Below are 20,527 nucleotides of genomic sequence, written 5' to 3' on the forward strand. Positions count from 1 at the left end.
AAAAAAATTAAATTTACACTAGTGTTAAATAAGTCTACAGATTATATTACAAATTTTAAATCACCAAAGTTTTAAATTATTTTCAAGAATCATTAGTAGTTATCTCCAGGAAAATAGAAACCATATTTTAATAAAACTAAATTTCATTAAAACATTTTAAACAAAGCAAGTTAAGTGATGCTTATCCATACAGAAAAATTGTACCCTGACCTCTATTTCACACAATATATGAATGTCAAATCAGATAGATTACAAATCTAAATAAAGATGTTAGAGGAAAGCATAGAACAGTTTTGTCAACTTGGAGTAGGCAAAGAGCACACACCATAAAAGAAAAAGTAACAAACTGAACTTTTAAAAAATAAGGAGTATCTGTTCATCAAAAGACCCCATTACAAGAGTGAAAAGGCAACCCACAGAGGAAGAGAAGATATTTACAATACATATACACAGCAAAGGAACCATATCCAGACTATATAAAAAATTCCTACCAAACAGAAATAAAGAGGGAGTCAACTTATAAAAACATGGGCAAAAGACTTGAATTGACAACTCATAAAAATAGGCATACAAATACTAATAAGCAAGCGAAAAGGTGCTTGGGTTCACTGTCATCAAGGAAATACAAATTAAACCACATTCAATACATTTCCACCAAAATGACTAAAATAAAAAAGATAGAAAATGTCAAATATTGGTGAGGAGATAGAGTGATTGGAACTCTTACACACTGTTGGTGTGAGCGTAAGTGCTTATAACCACTCTGGAAAACTGATTTATCTACTGAGTCTGAACATACACACACCCTGTGTGTGCCCCAACACTTCCACTTCTATATATATCCAACAGGAATGTATGTGTGTATGTATACCTTCACCAAAAGAGATGTACTAGAATGCTCAGAATGTTCATAATGGCCCCTGTCCCCCCTCCACCAAAGGAAACTACTTTAATGCCTGTTAACAGAGGAATGAATAAACTGTGTTGTACTGATCAATGGAACACTACATAGCAGTAATAATGAACGAACACAATACATGATCAATGGAGATAAATCTCATAAACATTATGAAATGAAAGAAGCCAGACACAAAATAATATATATCATGTATAATTCCATGTATATAAAATATAAAAACAATCAAAAGAAAGGAGAATGGTTCCCCAAGGTGAGAAGGGTTAGTGACATGAAGGAGAGCTTCTGGGGTGCTGGGCACATTCTGTTTCCTGATCTGGGTATAGTTACACAGGTGTGCTCAGTTTGTAAAAGCTTATCTTGTTACACACTTAGGATCTGTACAGTTTCTCTGAGAACATTACATACCAATAAAAAGTTTTCAAAAGTTCAACAGATTGATATCTATATACAGCATGTAGTAAGCAAACCAAAGTTGAACGAATCTTCTCGATGAATGAAACAAAAATGCCCCATGACTTTGGGAAAGCAGGATTTGGGTTCTGAAATATCAGGGTGACCCCTTGCACTGCCTGATTCCCCAGGCAGCTGTAGGATCCTCCATTGACTCTGCATACACACACAGCCAGACCCAGCCGGCATGACTTCATTGTAGTCACAAACAAGTACAATGCCTTGTAACTAACGAGACTAACAAATGGCCGTGTAATGAACCCAAATGGATTGTTTCTAAGGAAAGAGGAAAAAAATGAAGAAGAAAACATGCTGCAATAGCAGGAAATTCTGACTCAGACGTTGGTGTAATCCCATGTGGGATGGACAAGCCAATTAGTCAACATTCTCACCATCCTCGGACCCATTTTCTCAATGAAATTGGAGTTCCCGTGGATTAAAAGCGTCAAAATGTGTTTTAATGAACTTTTTCCCAGTTAACACATAAGAGTAACTAAATCAAGGCAGCTGTTATTTCATCTTTCAGAATAATTGAGGTTATTTTACAATCATACTTCTTTATGTTTTCTAAAATGCCCCCATTATCCAACCCAGAATTATTACTTAAATAAATAATTAAAAGATGGGAGAAATGGTTTTGAATGATAGGAAACTAAATGTTATCCCATAAAATAAGGTCTTTGGCACAGTGCTAAAGAAGATTGACTACAAACCATGTAGATTTTAAGAGCTTATTTTAATATGTTTTTTAAAATCAGAAAATATATTGGGGGCCACTGTGAGACAGCAACTGTAATTTTGATATAAAAAGTAGGTAATGACAATTCAGCAGCATTTTTAACGAACTTGAGTTTTCCTAATCATAAGAGCTCTACTCCCCTTAGAAAACTGATGCACAAGGTCTCATTCAACATGGTATCTGCATTATCATGCTTTAATGCAGTCCCACAAAGGATAAACCAGTACAACATACAAACTCACCATGCCTTGTGTCAGGGTCAGGCAGAAACGAACATTACTTATAATACATTTGGATCCGACTTAGGCAAACATACTAAAAACAGACTACCAAGAGACACAGTAAGCTCTAGTTTCTTGAAAAAGAATCACCTGATAAAAGACAGGAAAATACACAGTCCCTTCACTGCCTCTGTTGCCAGATGTGGAGCCCTTAGTGCAATAGGATGGCCTAGAACTAACAGAGAAGTGGGACACTCACCTATTTACCCCTCTTGTGTGCTGCTCCCCGAGGCAGGTAGAGCACTGACCAATTCCCCACCCACCACTTTCCTTTTTACCACCATCTCTTCCAAACACAGCAAAGAGTAAAAGTTATTAAAACAACAACAGCAGCAATAGCAGGCACACCAAAACAATTAGGAAGGCAGAAGCAGAACTGTGATGATCTGAAATGCAGCTTCTTATTTGTGAGGAACACATTAGCCTTGACCACCAAAGACTCAGGCCTTGAGGTCGGGTGGGGCGGTGGGAGAGAGAACCTACCACAGAAGGGCAGAAACACACCGGATGGGAACCTGCTAAGATGAACAAAGACCAGCCGTGGCACACAACCCCTTACAGGCCAGCTGTGGGCCTGAGAGCAGAGATAAATTAAATCAAGGGTAGACAGACAGCAGCCTCAAGGACAAGCCCCTTACGTCTTCATTACTGGTACATCCGGAGACACTAGTGCAAACAGATTTGCCTGATTAAATGATGAGTAAGAACATAATCAAAATGGGACATATGAAAAATATGGCAGAACAAGGAGAGAAAACAGCCTCAGTGGAAGTACATTCTTATGAAAGCAAGTTAATTCAAGGTATTGGAGAAAATGCCATGATCTTTGGCATTCACTGCATGCATTTATTCAACAATTTGTATTGAGTTCCTATTATGGGCCAGAAATACAGAAATGAAAAAATAAATAAATATTCTATCTTAATGGGATTATCGTTCTGGTAAGGGAAACAGACAATAAACAAATATGATATGATGGTAGTTTTAAGTGCTATAAAGAAATACTGGGCAAAGAAAGAAAATAGAGTGGTGGTAGCATGGAGAGGAAAGATCAGTGTGCTTCCTCCTAAAAGGTGAATAGCCACAGGAGTGTTCTATGCCTGCCCTAACAATGAGAGAAATCTGGATGATCTATAAAAGCATAACTTTTTAAGGCCCATCAGAGATTTCAGATTGTGATTCAGTCAGAGGCGCTGAATTCCAGAGGACAACAAGCTCAAGGAGAGATGGGACACATGAGTTGCTTGGCCTTTTGCAGAGACAGGAGGGACAGGTGCCAGCAACAGACAGAGGTGGCAGACAAAAGCAGGAATGAGGAAGACAACTAAAAGGTTAACAAATTCTGAAAAGGCAAATGTGGGTTGATATGAGAGTTTAGAATACCTGGAAACCTCTCATGTAAGGCACTAGGTACCCAAATTTCCAGATCTTTTCCATAGGCCTCCATCAGGTACTCCCAAGAAATACTGGGAGCAGGGCAGAAGCCCTGAGAGAGCTTGCCTCAGTGATGCAGGAGTGCAGATGATGACCAGATACTATTGGGAGGTAGGCGCCAAACATAACCTGCTTCTGGGCCCTTCTCTCATAGGAAGAAGTCACCTGCCCCTCCGGGAGAGGGAGAGTGCTGTCTTGCAGGGCAGTCCTGGGCAAAGGTCAGTGGCTACAAGGAAAGGGGTAGAAAATTGCACTCCCACCCTGTACTGACACTAGGAAAAGCATGGATGCCTCTTGGGGAGGGCAGGAAACCTGCTCATACCTAGAATCCTGCATTGACTTAAAGCAGAGTCCTGCTGCCTTGGGGTGAGGGCTCGGAGTGGAGTGGGATACTCATTCCCATGACTACAGCAGAGTTTGGCTTCCACAGGGGCTTGCGAAGAGTAGAAATGTTGGGAAAGCCCCACTCTTGTCCTCAGGCACACAGAGCCTGGCTGAGACCTAGGGGCAGGAGAACCAAGAAACTACCCTGTCCCCACCAGGAGTCCCCAGTGAGTAACAAGCACAGCATTAACAGCTTATAGCCGAGGGAAGGGCAGGAGCACAGAGAGAAACACCCGCTGTGGTGCCAACATACAGAGCCTGCTGAAAGCTGAGGATAAAGCACAATAATGAGAAAAGTCCTCCAAGCAACCCAATCCCTACACTAAAAACAGAGTAGCAGCAACCCAATGCTAGAGAAATTTGAAACATGTGAGCACCAAAGGTAAGAATAGAGACAATAAAATCCAAACCTAGCTCAGCAATGAAAGATGGACTCATCCACTCTCAGACTAATGGCTGGACAGAAGAGGAGTAAGCACCTTTGCACTCACATACTGTTCACCTCAGGCTCCACTGTTCTGGCACATACGACATCTAGCATGCAATCAAAATTATGACATATATAGTAGGCAAGAAATAAAACAATCCATTGTCAGGAAATACAGTATTCAACACAATACTGTCGACCCAATGTAGCTCATATATTCAAAATATCAGGCAAGGAGTTTAAAATAATTATGATTAATATGTTAAAAATCTAGTGGAAAAGATGGGAAATTTCATCAGAGAGATGGAAACTATGGTTACAAAGTCAAATGGAAATGAAAAATATAGTTATTTAAGGGACTAAATACTTAAGTGAAGTCAAAACTTAAAACTTTTGTAAGAAAAAGAAAAATATTTTCATGTCTTTAGGGGAGGAGGAAGTGTTCTTTAACAAGATACAAAAATGCAAAGCATCAAGAAAAGATGCACAAATTCAACCATAAGAAAATGAAGACTTCCTCTTAATCAAGAGAATAACAGAATGAGAGGAGTTGCTACAAGTTGGGAGAAGATATTTATAATAAATACAACCAAAAAGTGGTTTATATTAAAAATACAGTAAAACCTTGGATTGTGATTAATTTGTTCAGTGAGTGTTCCACAGGACAAGCAAATATTTCTAATGAATTTTAACTTGATAAACGAGTGATGTCTTGCAATACAAGTAGTATGTAACACCAAACATCACATGATCACAACTGAGCCAATGGTTCTTCTCTCTCTGTGGGATTGTGGGTGATGAATGCAATGTCACATTTCTGTGAAATCCTCAAAAGGGGGCAAAAGCAAGTATCATTGGATAGGTTCCTTGTTAAAGTTGCTCGAAAAGGAAAAGATTCCACTGAGCCAATAGATAGCAGTGATTCCATTAGTGATAGTGAAAGTCGTCCTACACAATAACCCTCCTGTCTCTTGTCTCCCTCACACGAAGGTTTTCAAAGGTAAGTTCAGGTTAATTTGTTTATTTTTCTTTATAGCTTGTATTTTCTTTATTATTTTGTATTATATTACAGTATTGTAATCATTTTTATGTGAATATTTTTGGGCTGTGGAATGAATCATCTGAGTTTCCATTATTTCTTATGGGGAAATTGGCTTTGGTATGCAAGTGCTTTAGACTACAAGCATGTTTCCAGAACGGATTATGCTCATAAACCAAGGTTTTAATGTATATAAGGAATTCCTACTATTCAACTAGAAAAGATGAGCAATCCAACAGGAAAATGGAAAAAAGACATAAATAGGCATTTCACATATAAGAAATTATGAATGGATACAAAGCATTTGAAAAGATGACCAACCTCATCATTGATCAGGGAAATGCAAATTAAATCCTCAAAAAAATTCTATTCTGTACCTAACTGGAAAAAAAATTTAAATCTAACAATATGAAGTCTTGGCAAGGATGCTGAGCAAAAGGAATTCTCATCCACTGCAGGAAGGAGCAGAAAATTATTAAAGCCATTTAGGAAAACCATTAGGCACATCCTATTAAATTGAGCATATGTGCATCTCACAATCCAACAATTGCACTTTAGGTACATATATATGAGGAATTCTGGCACTTGAGTTCTGGGACACGTGTACCAAAACGGTCATATAGAGGCAATCATAAAGCCTCAGACTAAAACCAACCCAAATGTCCATCAACAGAATGGATAAATAAATTGCGGCATAGTCATACAGTGGAATATTATAAAATAGTGATAATGACCTACAGCTGCATCTATCAACATAACTGAATCTCAAAACAAAAATATAGGAGCAAAGCAAGAACAAAAAAGGAAGTCACAAAAGAAATAGAAGAGTATGATTCTATTATTTAATTTCAAAATCTGGTTGAACTAGAGAATATAATCTTTAGCAATGCATACAAAGATAGTAAAATTACGAAGAAAAGCAAAGTAATGGTAAACCAAAATCAGGATAGTTCTTATATCAGGTGGGGGTTGGGGCAGAGAGGAGGAGCTGATCAGAGAGAGTCATATGCAGATGATTTGAGTGGGTTTCTAAGGCACTGATATGCCTTAGAAACTGAAACTGAGTGGTGAGAATGTGTGTGATCTTTTCATTATTGTTTTTTAGGCTATACACATATGTTAAATAAAGTCTTACAAATGTGTATGTTGAACAATAGCAAGAGTTATTAAAGACGTATCTTCAAAGTCATGGGGCTCAGAGAGATATATCTGATGTTACAGGTCAGATATAGCTCATCCTAATCCAACTGTTACAAAGCAAAGAAACAAATATGGAAAATGTCTACATTTACTTACAATCATAAGATTGATACTAAAATCTGAAAAAGAAAGAATGCCCTGTAAAACCAGCTACAGATCAAAGATAAATGTAAAAAATCAAAATTACTTCTATCCAGCAGCATATTGAAAGCCATCGTGATAATGGCGCAATGGTCTCCAAATGCCCATAGAAAATGGAAGTTATATAGATACTAGATATGCTAAGAAAGGGCCACTAAGAAGTTAAGTCATACTTAATCTTCTTGGCATGCCTAGTTTTTAACATTCTGCATTTTAAATTATAAATTATATAGGTGTTTATCTAAACCTAACCAAGTTCGTATTGATTGATCCTCAATAAACAAAATGCCCACTTAACTTTGAAGCATGCTTCATTTTACAAATGTCTTGTTCAATAAAAAAGAAAAAACACCCAGAAAGACAACTACTCAGTGTTTTTATTTGTTGCTTTTGTGACGTTTTTCTTTGCTTGCAGCTGCTTCATTCTCTCGGTCTCATTTTATTTGGTGCATTTTAAGAGGTAGCAAGAGGAGTATCAGGGTTGCAAAGTTCAAGGCCTAGTGCAATTCCAGACACAGGAAATCCCCAATCCAATTTTCAACAACAAAAATCATTAGATAGTTGAAAAATATGACCTACAAAAAAAGGAGGAAAAAAGTTTTCTCATTATTTGGCCTTAGAGAAGAAGCCAAGAAGGGATCTAATAATGGGCTTCAGCCCTGACAGGCCCATCTGTGGAGGGTCTGAGCACCAAAAGAAAAGGCAAGGGAACCAGGTTTGGGCCATACCAGTGACTGTGAGGGTCATATAAATGATCAAGAATTTTCTGATGGAAGGCTTTTGTAGAAGTTAGAAAAGTGGCTAACTGGGGAAAGATTATGGAAAATTTCACTCCTGGGAGGGTTTCTAAAATAGGATGCATTCTTAGGTCTTACATGGAAAGCTAACAAAGGAGGGATAAATAAAATCTTTCAAGGTTCCATCTAATCCAATATTCCATGACAGTTCTTAAGAATTCTTCTTCTATTCTAACCACTTTAAAGGAGGAAATTGTCCTTTGAAAAGTCTCCATAACCTCAATAGACTTTTCCCTGAGCATCTCCTAGATACTCTGGCTGCCAAGATCTTCCCACAATTTAGGATCTAAATGCAGGTGGGCAGGCACTTCTCAAGAAATCCGTGTTTTCATAATCCCTGTCAGAGACAAAGCCTTGGTTTTCAGAGGACAGTTGCTGCATGCATTGTGCTATTGCCCAACACAGACAAAGGGGACTATGTTTGAACAAATATTGTCCTTCCCAATGAACAGAGTAGGTGGTCTACAGAATAAAGCTAGACTCCTAATACACAGGGTGTGTTCAAAGACAACAAACATCTGAGCTCCTTTTGAATTAATTTATATTCAAGCTTTGTTTAGTGAAACTGCTGGGTGTTGACTGCTTGCAGGATACAGACTTCTTTCCCAAGATAATGAACCACGTGTCCAAATGCTCACACATCACCACAGCTACTCCTGAAGGGAGCTGTTTCCCCTTCTTGAGTGTCCCCTCTTACATGTTCAGGGCACTCAAATTGGCTTCATGAAAGAAAGATCATTCCTGTTCCTGGTTGAATACTCTAAGCACATTGCTGGTATCTGAAGGTACAATAAGAAGGGCCTAATTTATCTGTGACTCAAGAAAAAATAAGCCTTAGGTAGACTGATGAATGTGAATTGCAGTGTACTTGGAAGAAATGGCTGAAATTGATTAAAGATTGACTTGCAGATGGGACATGGCAGAGAGTGTCTATGGAAGGAAATCATTCTGATTAAATGAAGGTGGCGGGTTTCATCCAGAAGTCATGACTGGTTGCAACTGGCAATGATAATCTTTTAAGTAAAAGAACTGTGTTCCTGAATCCCTTCTCCATTGGCCTAAGCAACCACAGGATAAGTTGTCTCACTTGAGAGGATGGAAAGAGTAGAAGAGTTGAATGACAACACTATATTTGAACTTCCTCAAAGGAGGAAAGGGAGATAGACTTTAAGCAATTTTGATCTCAATAGTGATCATCTTTCCCATGGTCAAATCCAACTATGGTACAGGGCACAGCTATAACTTCTCTATTCTCACAGCCATTCACTCATCACTATGTTCTAAGCATTTGTTAGCCATGGCACATAAGATTAAAAAACAAAAAATAGAAGCACTTGGTATTTTGGTATTCTACAGATTTTCATTATTCAATTTAGACAGGCTAACAGAGGTATCATCAATCTTTCATTATAGAAAACGGGGGCCAAGATGCTGCCTTCCAAAAAAAAAAAAAAAAAAAAAAAAAGAAAACCAAAGAAAAAGAAAAAGACATTTTTTAACTTAATTTTTTTGCCATTTAGTTTTATAAACTAAAGGATTATTTTTGGCCCCTAATGTTTTATAAAATCCCAGAAGCCTATGCAGCTTAGGGTACTGTTTTTTGTTTGTTTGTCTATTGACTGTGGAAACTTTCTTAATTATTTAACCTTCTGTGATCTTCTGAATGTTCCTACAGAAGTCATTCTGCAAGATCAGCTGAAGGCTTCTGTCCACACAATATTCTGCAGCCTCCAGTTCTGTACCAATTTGATAAGCCATGAAAAGAAGCTAACAACAGACCAGGGTTTTCTATCCAAATGAATGCTGTCACTTTGAAAAGCACAGTAACTGGAAGGCTGTATAATAATTCCTCCCCTACCATCAGTTCCCATAGAGAGAAAGACGAATTGCTATGGATTAGTATACAGATTTACTTCTGTGGATTTTTTCCCTAGTAGAAAGAAATTTGGTTTGAGGATAGGGTATTTTTAGTTACTCTGTGAATGATTAGGAAAGGAAGAAAGGAAGGAAGGAAGGAAGGAAGGGAGGAAGGGAGGGAGGAAGGGAGGGAGGAACAGAGGAAGGAAGGAGAGATTGAAGCAAAATGCTGACTAGCACAAAAAGAGAAGATGAAGTAGAAGACAGATTAGAGGGCAAGAGGACTGCAAAGAAGCTTTGGCAAAGGCAGAGGAAGAAAAGAGAAAGTAAACCCAGGTCAAGATGTGAACCCAGACAGTGTCAGGTTGCTGAGGCTCACATGACAAAACTAAGAGAAACTGTCTCACCATATGCTTATGTGCACTAGTTTGATGTCACTATGGGTGTGGCTAAGACTAGGTAAGCTGAAAAGTGGGAAGGAGGCTTTAACTAACACTAACCTGTCAAGATAGCCAGTGTATTTTAAGTTACAGTTACCTAAATTACTTCTACCTCAAATATCCACATTATTCTGTTGGCTCCTGCCTGCCAAGTCCATGGACCACAACAGTAATGGGGAGTCAGAAGTCAATCATCCCAAGTCACAAGACTTGGGCAGTGAACTTTGGGGTAGCTTCATGGCTTCCTATGATGTCAACACTTGATGACAACTTTAATTTTGATGCATAAATTATAGCTTAAATAAAAGATAGTCAAATAACATTATAAATACCCCTAAGAGGACTTTTCAGTGATCTAATTTTTGTCTTCAGAACAGGGTGTCAAGAAGCCACACTTACTTTGAAAGATTCTATGTCTCCATAGGAAGCAAGCTAATGGTTCGAACACAGTAGTTCTTGGTCTTTACTCCTCTCACCATATTTGAGCTCACATACTCTCAGCCAGGTCATTTTAGTTAATAATCTTTGCATTCAGACTCTAGGAACAAGCCAAATTTCCACTAGCATACTTTGTTTTAGGAAGGGGATGTTGCAAATATTAAACTTTTTATTTTCTTGTATCTTTGTGTAAAAGAATACTATTCTACCCATTAACCCTGATTCAGTCTTATTTTTTTATGGGAATTTTCTTCTCCTAGAAAGAAAAAGAATAGTTTTCTTAACCAATATTGTATCTAATATAAATGTTATGTAAGCGTCAGAGAAAAGTGTGTATTGTGTTTATATACCCAAAATGAAAAATTCTTCCTTTCCATTTAGAATATAATAAATTGAAACTTAACTTCAATATTCACTGTCAAATAACACATCTACATTAAGAAGAGAAGTGATCATTTTAGACTCACAAGAATCAAGTCTCTAAAGGCTAAAAAGCTGATTAACTTCATAATGTTTGTGTATCACAAATCAAAACAGATAGTCTGAAAGCGATTTCCTCTAAGTCCAAACTAACTTGAAGCATGGTCACACTTTGCACAGCACAGAAAACCTATTTTCTGCCCTCTTAGAAGTGTACTTCAAGGATAAGGAGTAGAAGCAGCTTGAATGTCATAATATTTGGTAATGGCAGACCCACTAGATAGAAAGGGGTAAAAATTGATTCTAGGGCCTCAGAATGCATGAGGAATGACTATTTAAAAAAATACCTAATGATACAAGGTAATTTTAAGAACATTACAGAGACCACAAAGGATAATGAATAGTATAGTGTTCTTCTCTCCAAAATGCAATTAACTGAAATAAAAGATCATGATAAAAGAACGATTAACAGATATGGTGACATTATCACTGCAGACTCAGATTTTTTTAATGTCAACTCTTATAAGGTTATCCATGTTCCCCTAAATATTTTGACTTGTCATGAGATTATAGTCTCATCAGTTACATGTTGATTGTGGCCATGTATTTTGAATAATTAACTGTATACCCTGGGAAAAGAAAGAAAGAAAGGAAGAAAGAAAGAACTAATGAACAAACTTTTCCATCAATTGTGCATTTTCTAAAGAAACAAAAATACTAATAAAAACAAATGTTTATTAATTTAACTTGTATTTTATCAGTGCAGTGTATTTTAAGAGATGAAAAGAAATACAAAGTACGGTTCTCATGAAATCATATTTGTTATAAGTGTTAGCACGTGTTTAACTGAAGTCACCCCTGGTACAATGTCAGTGTTTCTGTCAATACCTCAGAGACACTTATAAACTTCAAGATGATAAACACATAAGATGAATCATTAATATGTTTAACCAAATAATCAAGGTTCTATAATATCACCCTGAAGCAGAAATGATAGCTTATAGCTAACAAGATAATTCAGCAGGGATAAATATCAAGGTGTACATTGCACTCTGAGATGCTGGGTTGATAGCAGTTCATCTGGGGACAATCAGAAAATTTAGGTGGACCTAAACATATTGAGCAGTGTGTCCCAGCTATGGAAAATATTAATAAAATGTTAGGGTTTATTGATAGAAATAGAGGATACTGATTATGTAAAGTAATACTCCCATTTCAATTAATCAACCACTTTTACCTCTCTCTCTCTCTCTCTCTCTCTTTTTTTTTTTGCCCAGATACCTATAGAGACCTTCCAGAAAATAGACTGTGGCTGGAGAAGAGATGTCAGGATCTTACAGTGCCTGGAAATAACACTGTTTGAAGAGCAACTGTATGTTACCCTGGAAAAGAGTATGCTTCAAAGGGCTAGATGCCTCATCTACAAGAGAATGAACTTGATCAGATGGTATAACCAGGCCAGCGAGCAGAGGGTGCATGCATAGATTGCAGCTCACTAGAAGAATGAATCTGAGCAGTTCAGAAAGGGAACAGAGGAGTCCTCAGAGGAGTAAGCTGCAAAATCCTGGCAGTGTTCAAGCAGAAGTGGAAGGAACATCTGTCAGGTAAAGAATGGATACATGACCTGAGGTCCGAGTGGCAGGTGGGCACTGAGCCAGATAATGTCCAAAGGCACTGTCAGCTCTAAGATTCCATGATTCTAAAAGGAAGAATGGGCTTATCTTGGCCATTATTCAGTGAGAATTGTTAAAGATTTCCTGTGAATCCTGTATTTTTTTCCTACTACAAATTTCTATTATCACATTTTTTCTTCAGTTGGACCCAGAATAAAAATTTTAAATTATGTTACTAGTAATATTTATTATTAAGAAAATAAGACATACTAAAAAGAACTTTTTATGACTTAAAATTTGCCTTCTTGAATTGGTGCCATGCTGCATCAACTTCCATTGGAACCTAGGGGCATACTGTGGGAGGCATAATAATTATAACCACTGTCAATATCAACCCCTAGCTCCTTTGGTAATTTTCTGAGACATTTTCTGAGACATTTTTTTTCTTTGCAGGATGAAGGTTGCTACACTCATTATAACAGTCTCATTATACCATCTTGATGGTTCCTTTTGAACTTTCTCCAATTCCATTGGATTTTGAAACTGTAGCAATCAAACCCATAATGCATAGATAATGTAACTTTTTTGTGTGCTATATAGAAACTATAACACCTCTCCTGATATTTCCCGGAATTTGCTTATTTTCTTTAATGGCATAGAATTACATAAATTAAGAAACCTACAATAACTCTGAATTCCTTCTCGGGATCCTACATTCACACTATTAAAGCTAGAATGACCTTAGGAGATTATGGTCAATGCTCTGCTTTTACACAGAGAAGTGCTTTGCCCAAGTGGCAGGGCCTGAAAATAGAACCCGTTGCTTCTGACACAGAGCTAAGGGCTATTTCCATTCTATCTTTCTGTCTGCTTCATAAAAAACAATGCAGTGACTACTTTTGATTGCTCTTCTCTAATGCATTACCTTTTACTTGACTGTGCTGAAAATTAATCTGCTACTTTTTGCCTATACACATAGTCTAATGAGTTCTTCCTACAATTTATCCCTATCAGCTGGACATGGGCAAGTTATTTAACCTCTCTAAGCCTTGTTTCTACATCTGTAAGGTGGGAATAATAACACAAACCCAACTTTAAAGTGTGTGGTGAGAATGAAATGAGATGACATAATACCTTCATCACTGTCTCAGTCACTGGGCACAAAGTATGGACTCTTACATGGTTGCCGTTATAGTGCTGATTACACCATAATTAGTGTACGGTCACCCCAAACACTGCAAACAATTCTTTCTAGGAAAAATGCACTTGGGGAGTTGGAAAGTAGAGTGGATTTCACACACACTGCTTCAGCAGGCACAGGTTTAGGGTACTATGTGCTGCTTGCTTGAATTAGAGGGAGCATCAATCACAAGCGTATGTTATTTAAAATATGACAAATATTCTAAAAATGTTGTTTGGCAAGTCTAATTTAAAACAGCATGAACTTATCCCATTTGAAAACATTCGTACACCATGAAATAGCTAAGTTACATTTTCATTTCAGTAATAGGTTGCAAAGGGGAAAAAGATGTTACAGCTCAAGCAATCACAAACACACAGCCCTCCCTAACTAACTCTGCAGTTACTAGGTAACCAGGTAGTGTTGTGTGAAAATGAATTCAGGTGTTTGAACTAGAGATTCCCATGCACCTGAGGTGAGTTTTGTCGTGGCAATGGCTAGTCTAATAAATGATTCCACTGTCAATTGCATTTCTAGAGTTAGCAAGACTGGTCCCACAAAGGCTCTCTGTAGGAGGGCCCAGAATATAGGGAGAGAGTCTCCAGAATAGAGTCTTAGAGAACACAACAAAGTCTGGCATATTTCATGTAAAAATGAGAAGCTTAAGCTTTTTAAAAAAATCAAAAACAAAAAGCATATCTTGACATCCCATTTGAGCATAATCTCTGCAGAGAAGGCGCAAAGATCGCTAAGAATAGGGAGTAGATGATAAATGGCAGATATCAGTTTTATGCTATTGTAGACAAATTTAAGTGTAGCGTTGTTTAAAGATCAAAGAAAAAGCTAAATGGCCCATCACAGAGCTCTGTTTCATCTCTTTCAACTCTATACTCTTAACAATTGATGAATTTTCATCTCCATATGTTCCTTCAGTAAATTTCAGTAAGGTTGGACATGTTTCAACCTTTTGAACAGGGGAGAAGGGAGGAACATGCCTTCTATCCTCACCCCTCAGCTGAGAAATACCAAACTCTCTTCTAATGGCAGAGACCTTTTTATTTCCTTCACACATATTACTCATAAGACTTGAAATACAGTAGAAAATCAACAAACCAACTTTGATTTCTTTCTTTTTAATAACAAAATGTTATTCAGAATCAAGCTAGTTCAGTTCCTTAAAAAAAAATTAGGGGTGCCTGGGTGGCTCAGTTGGTTAGGCGTCCGACTTCAGCTCAGGTCAGGATCTTGCCGCTTGTGGGTTCAAGCCCCACATCAGGCTCTGTGCTGACAGCTCAGAGCCTGGAGCCTGCTTCAGATTCTGTGTTTCCGTCTCTCTCTGCCCTTTCCCACTAACTGTCTTTCTCTCTCTCTCTCAAAAATAAACAAACATTTAAAAATTAAAAAAAATATATTAGTGTTTGTGATTAATGAACAATTAAAACAAATTTATAATTAATTACTTTGACTTTTACAATTCTAATCACCTAAACCCATTAAAGAAGTTTACTGCAAGAACTCACGGATCTTGCAGTCTGTGAGTTCGAGCCCCGTGTTGGGCTCTGTGCTGACAGCTCAGAGCCTGGAGCCTACTTCAGATTCTGTGTCTCTGTCTCTCTCTGCTCCTCCCCCACTCACACTCTAGCTCTCAAAAATAAACATTAAAAAAAAAAAGATTAAGTTTAATGTGTGCTTCAAAGGTCAAGAACTATACAGAACTATAGACAAAAAATTCGGACCAAAAATAAAATAAAGCTTAAAAGTTAATTATGAGACTTCTGGTCAACAGGGTACAGCAAGTTCACACTCTCATGAGCCTCCTCTGTTCCAAACACGTGGCAATTAGAGATGAGTTATAACAAGTGAAAACCAAAAGGCTATAGTTTGGCTCTAAAAACCAGATAAACATCTCTGTGGACTAGAAATGGATTAGAATCACAAGGCAGTGAGTAGGTCTGAAGCCAGGGGATCTGCAGGGCTTCAGATCTAGAAGCCAGCACTGTCTTCTGGGCATCCTGTTCCTATAGGTACAGAGAATCTAAAGTAGCTTTGCTGGAGATAGGGGAACCTATGCCAGGTTAACTGCATAGAAGCAAGCAAGGTAGATGGGCTCATGAGAGGAAGCTGAAAACAAGAAAACATGCCAAGTGGTACAGCTTTATAAAGAGTTTTAGCCTCTAGAGGAGATATGGACAAAGATATGAATCAGAACCAGGCACTGAATCAAGCTACCTGCTGGCTTTGTAACAGAATATGTGATCCTCGTTATCACCATTGGCAAGGGTGGCTGATACAACATAATAAAACCCAGTTCTGGACAGGCAGTGTTGCAGGCCAGGTGAAAGTAATCACAAAACCTCCAGAGAGAGAATGGGGAGCCCAAAGGGAAAGAACACAATACAAAAAACAATACAAATTGAATCTTAAATCATCCTACTCAAAATGAGTCAGCAAACCCAAATTCCAAAACACATGAAGAAGTACAGTGTTAAAAATGTCAACAAAATCAACAACTGGAATAAAAATTCCATTCCAGATTAAATTAATTTTATGGAAAATCTACATAACAATTTTTAAAATTATGCTTAGGGTGATCAAAGGACTACTTTTCTAGAAAAAGAAAATTTACTAAAATTGACTCAAGGAGAAACAAGAAAACCTGAAAATATCAATAAACATTAAGAAATTCAATCAAGAATCAGAAAGTACGCTCTCTCTTCACACACACACACACACTCACTCACACACACACACACACACACACACACACACAAACTAAAGCCACCTGACTCAAGAGGTAAATTTTATGAAGGAATAGAAAATCTTCAAACTAAGCCAATTCATTTATCAAGATATTACCTTGAGACCAAAACAAGACAAGGGCACTACAATATAGACCAATCTTATTTATGAATGCAATGCTAAATGATTATTAATGCGGTATAAAACTTCCTCCACTTTTAACAGATAAAATTAGAAAACAGACAATAAAGGTAAAAAAAAATGAGCTTATGATTTCAGTCAATCTATATAATATATTATCATAAGGTGAATTTGTCATTCTTGAAAAAGCAAACATAAAAACAAACAATATCCTATGTTTGGTCCAAATTGCAAAATATGTTAGTGATTCTTTATGAAAAAAATAAAATCCACAGCAACCCTATTTAATACACATGGAGGGTTCTGTGGATTTGTCCATGCAGACAGGGCATTTGGAATGATCAAATCCTGCTTGTTGCTTAAAGATTAAAGAATAATTTTGAGCAGAAAATAAGCACATGGATTCATTACTCCTGCTTCACTACCCATGTCTATAAAGCTTAGTGACACTGTCCCTAGCACCAAAGTTTACTTATTTTTATTTTATATATGCACTATTGCACCATCAGTGAAATATTCAACAATCTAAAAAATCAAAACAGAGGCAATAAAACAGAAATATAGCTGTCTTCCATTTCCCCTTCTGTATCAGACAGGAGCCCTGAAGCAGTAAGTGCCTGCCCTGCCCACAGGCTTCTCCTTAGGAAAGTAGCCTCAGGAATTCTTTCTGTGCAAAGCTGTTAGGGCTCATGCCATGTATGTCAAGAGAAATGAGCTCTGCTTCCATGGTTACAAACAGTTATACTAAAATCAGCTCCTAAGTCAAACTAGCATAGGTAATCGGATATGAGAGAAATTTACCTTTGACCTGGCTTGGCTCCAAAACCCAACTCAAAAGGGGTGAGTTGCATTGGATGGCAAGAAGCCAATGACACATACAGAAGGGGACGGGGGGTGTTGAGGAGGAAAAATTTACTCTACCCTTCAAGGTTCTTCTGGCTGGTCTAAGGATTATATTGCATGAAACAGATTAAGATGGGGGAAAAATCAAATTTAATTTCATATGTTTGGGGAAACCACATAAACTTGAAAGATTCCAAAGATAGTTAGACAAAATGAGGTATAAATGTTATCCTGAACTAAGGAGAAAGGGGTAGGGGTCTGGGACTTAAAAGGGAAGGAAAGCAATTCACAGGAAGATGAAAAAGTAGTTGTTTGGTAAACAAATGTGTGCTGGACACACATTGGGACATAGGAATTTTAATAAACAGACTGCAAAATTCCTCCCTGTCTATTACCCCCAGTTCATATTATAATATAGTTATTTATGGTGATAGCTCCTTTCCTGGAGCAGGCCCTGTAAATTCTTTTAGGCAGTTAGGAGTGTCTCCTTGAAACTTTTGGACCTTGATTGTTTTCAACTCAAAATAATCTGTATGCCAAGGTGGAACATCTTGAGGTGATTCGTTCTGAACCCCTACAGGGGCGAGGAGTCTCCTATACCCTCTGGAATTTACCTTGGTTCTTCTTTAATCCTAGTCTACAATAGTCTTAAAAGTATAGGGAACAGTACTATACAGCTAAAAAGCACATTATGTACCTGCCATCCACATGTCCTTGTACATAGTACATAGTAAATCACTATGCACTATCCATTCTATGTTCCCTCAAATATCTATCTATCTATCTATCTATCTATCCATCCATCCTTAGACAAATATATTTGGAAAATGCTAAACCAGTATATACTATTCTAGAGAAACCTGTTTAGCCTTATTTTACCCAGCATTTCCAAAATGTTGTATCCATGCCTTCAGCAAGCATTTATCAAACCACTATGTGCCAGATGCCATAATATATAATTTCTGGGGATAGAGCAAGAAACTTGACAAAGCTTCTGTTCTTGTGAACTTACATTCTAGCTGGAGGATAAGTGAAGACCAAGTAAACAAAGGTAACTCCAGACAGTGACATATGCTGTGAAAATATAAAATCAAATAATGTGTCAGAAAGTGGTAAGGGGATCAATGGCCAGTAAAAGGCCTCTCAAAGAAAATAATGTTTGTGTTGAAACCTGAATGTTAAGAGCTGGCCAGGTGAAGATGTGGGAAAGAGAACTCCAGCCAAAAAGAATAGCTGAGGCAAAGACCTCGTGGCAGAATGAGTTTGAGAGCTTAAGTCTTTCTTTATAACAACCTGTTAGCATTAAGCAGAACAGCAAATCAAGAAGCTGCACTTAGGAAATACCTGAGGTACCAGAAATACTAGTTTCATTTGAATTTACGAATTATGATGGCATGCTGATTTAGGAAACCAAAAATATTGCTGAATGCTCATACATAGACCCATCTGGAAATGATCATTCCCTTTCAAGTACAGAAATGCAACATATTAAATCAAGAAGTCCCAGGAAAGATTTAATGTAGCAAACTAAAATGTGGCTTTCTAGAATTACTTTTCTAATTGTAGACAGTCATCGAGAATTTTTGTTTTAGATTTTTTTTTAACGTTTATTTATTTATTTAAAAAAATTTTTTTTAATGTTTATTTATTTTTGAGACAGAGAGAGACAGAACATGAATGGGGGAGGGTCAGAGAGAGAGGGAGACACAGAATCCGAAGCAGGCTCCAGGCTCTGAGCTGTCAGCCCAGAGCCCGATGCGGGGCTCGAACTCACAGACCGTGAGATCATGACCCGAGCCGAAGTCGGATGCCCAACCGACTGAGCCACCCAGGCGCCCCTTAACGTTTATTTATTTTTGAGACAGAGAGAGACAGAGCATGAACGGGGGAGGGGCAGAGAGAGAGAGAGAGAGAGAGAGAGAGAGAGACAGAATTGAAAGCAGGCTCCAGGCTCTGAGCCATCAGCCCAAAGCCCGACGCGGGGCTCGAACTCACGGACCGCGAGATCGTGACCTGAGCTGAAGTCGGATGCTTAACCGACTGAGCCACCCAGGCGCCCTGAGAATTTTTTTTTAGAAATGAAAGTAATACAAATATATAATTGCCATAGAAGTCCTGTGGAAGAAAACCAAAAGGTAAGGATCATTTTTTTTTTTTTTTAATCTACCAGGGGAAATTGGGGAAGGGATGAACACTGACGACAGGATCAAACAGAAGAGGAGTTGGATAGCCAGGGGATATAAGCAGAGATAAATCTTTTCACAGTCAATTGGAAAACTAACATCATGGAAAGAAGCCCTGAGGGGAGCAGTGTGGGGCACTGGTAGCAATAACTGGTCAGCATGCCCCCAGGGACTCTGCAGTGAGTGAAATGAGCAGCCACTGCCCAACGCAAGCCACCTGGAAGTTACCTGGGCTGACCATAATTCACACTGTCACAAGTGATGAGCTGAAAGCAAATGAACAGTGTGGAGACACCCCTCGAGAAGAGGACAGTTTAGGAGCACGTGGAAACCAGTTAAGGAAGAATTCACACAGGGCAATAGGACAAAATAGGGACAAGTAAACAAACAAGTTAATAAGGAGGGTTGTATTTTGTGTTTCAGTAAGAAATGGAATACTGTACCATTACAACAGATTATCTCACAGAAATGTATCGTAAGTTCCTCCAATTCCAAATCTTGAAAGATGTGCTAAATTGTATATAAGTGCAAAAAAACAAAAACAAAAATAAAAACAGAAACAAAAACAAACCATGCTGCTGGGTACTCTTGCATCTTGAGGGAAAAAAAACACGTTCAATCAAATCATTTATGGAATAGAGTGTTCTGATTAAATCGATTTCCTGACTAGATAGATTATATTTTTTAAGCATAGTTGTCAATCTTTCTTTTTCTTTTATTTTTTTTTATTTTTTTATTTTTTTTATTTTTTTATTTTTTATTTTTTATTTTTTAATATATGAAATTTACTGTCAAATTGGTTTCCATACAACACCCAGTGCTCATCCCAAAAGGTGCCCTCCTCAATACCCATCACCCACCC

At 37.7% G+C, this 20,527-nt stretch overlaps 1 protein-coding gene across 2 annotated transcripts in view; it reads right to left on the bottom strand.

Moving 5' to 3' along the window:
• CPQ (carboxypeptidase Q) overlaps nucleotides 1-20,527 on the bottom strand; it is a 467,130-nt gene that overhangs the window by 155,475 nt on the left and 291,128 nt on the right. The gene's annotated exons all lie outside the window — the stretch shown is intronic.

Source organism: Panthera uncia, chromosome F2 (genome assembly GCF_023721935.1).
Source record: "Panthera uncia isolate 11264 chromosome F2, Puncia_PCG_1.0, whole genome shotgun sequence".
Classification (NCBI taxonomy): domain Eukaryota; kingdom Metazoa; phylum Chordata; class Mammalia; order Carnivora; family Felidae; genus Panthera; species Panthera uncia.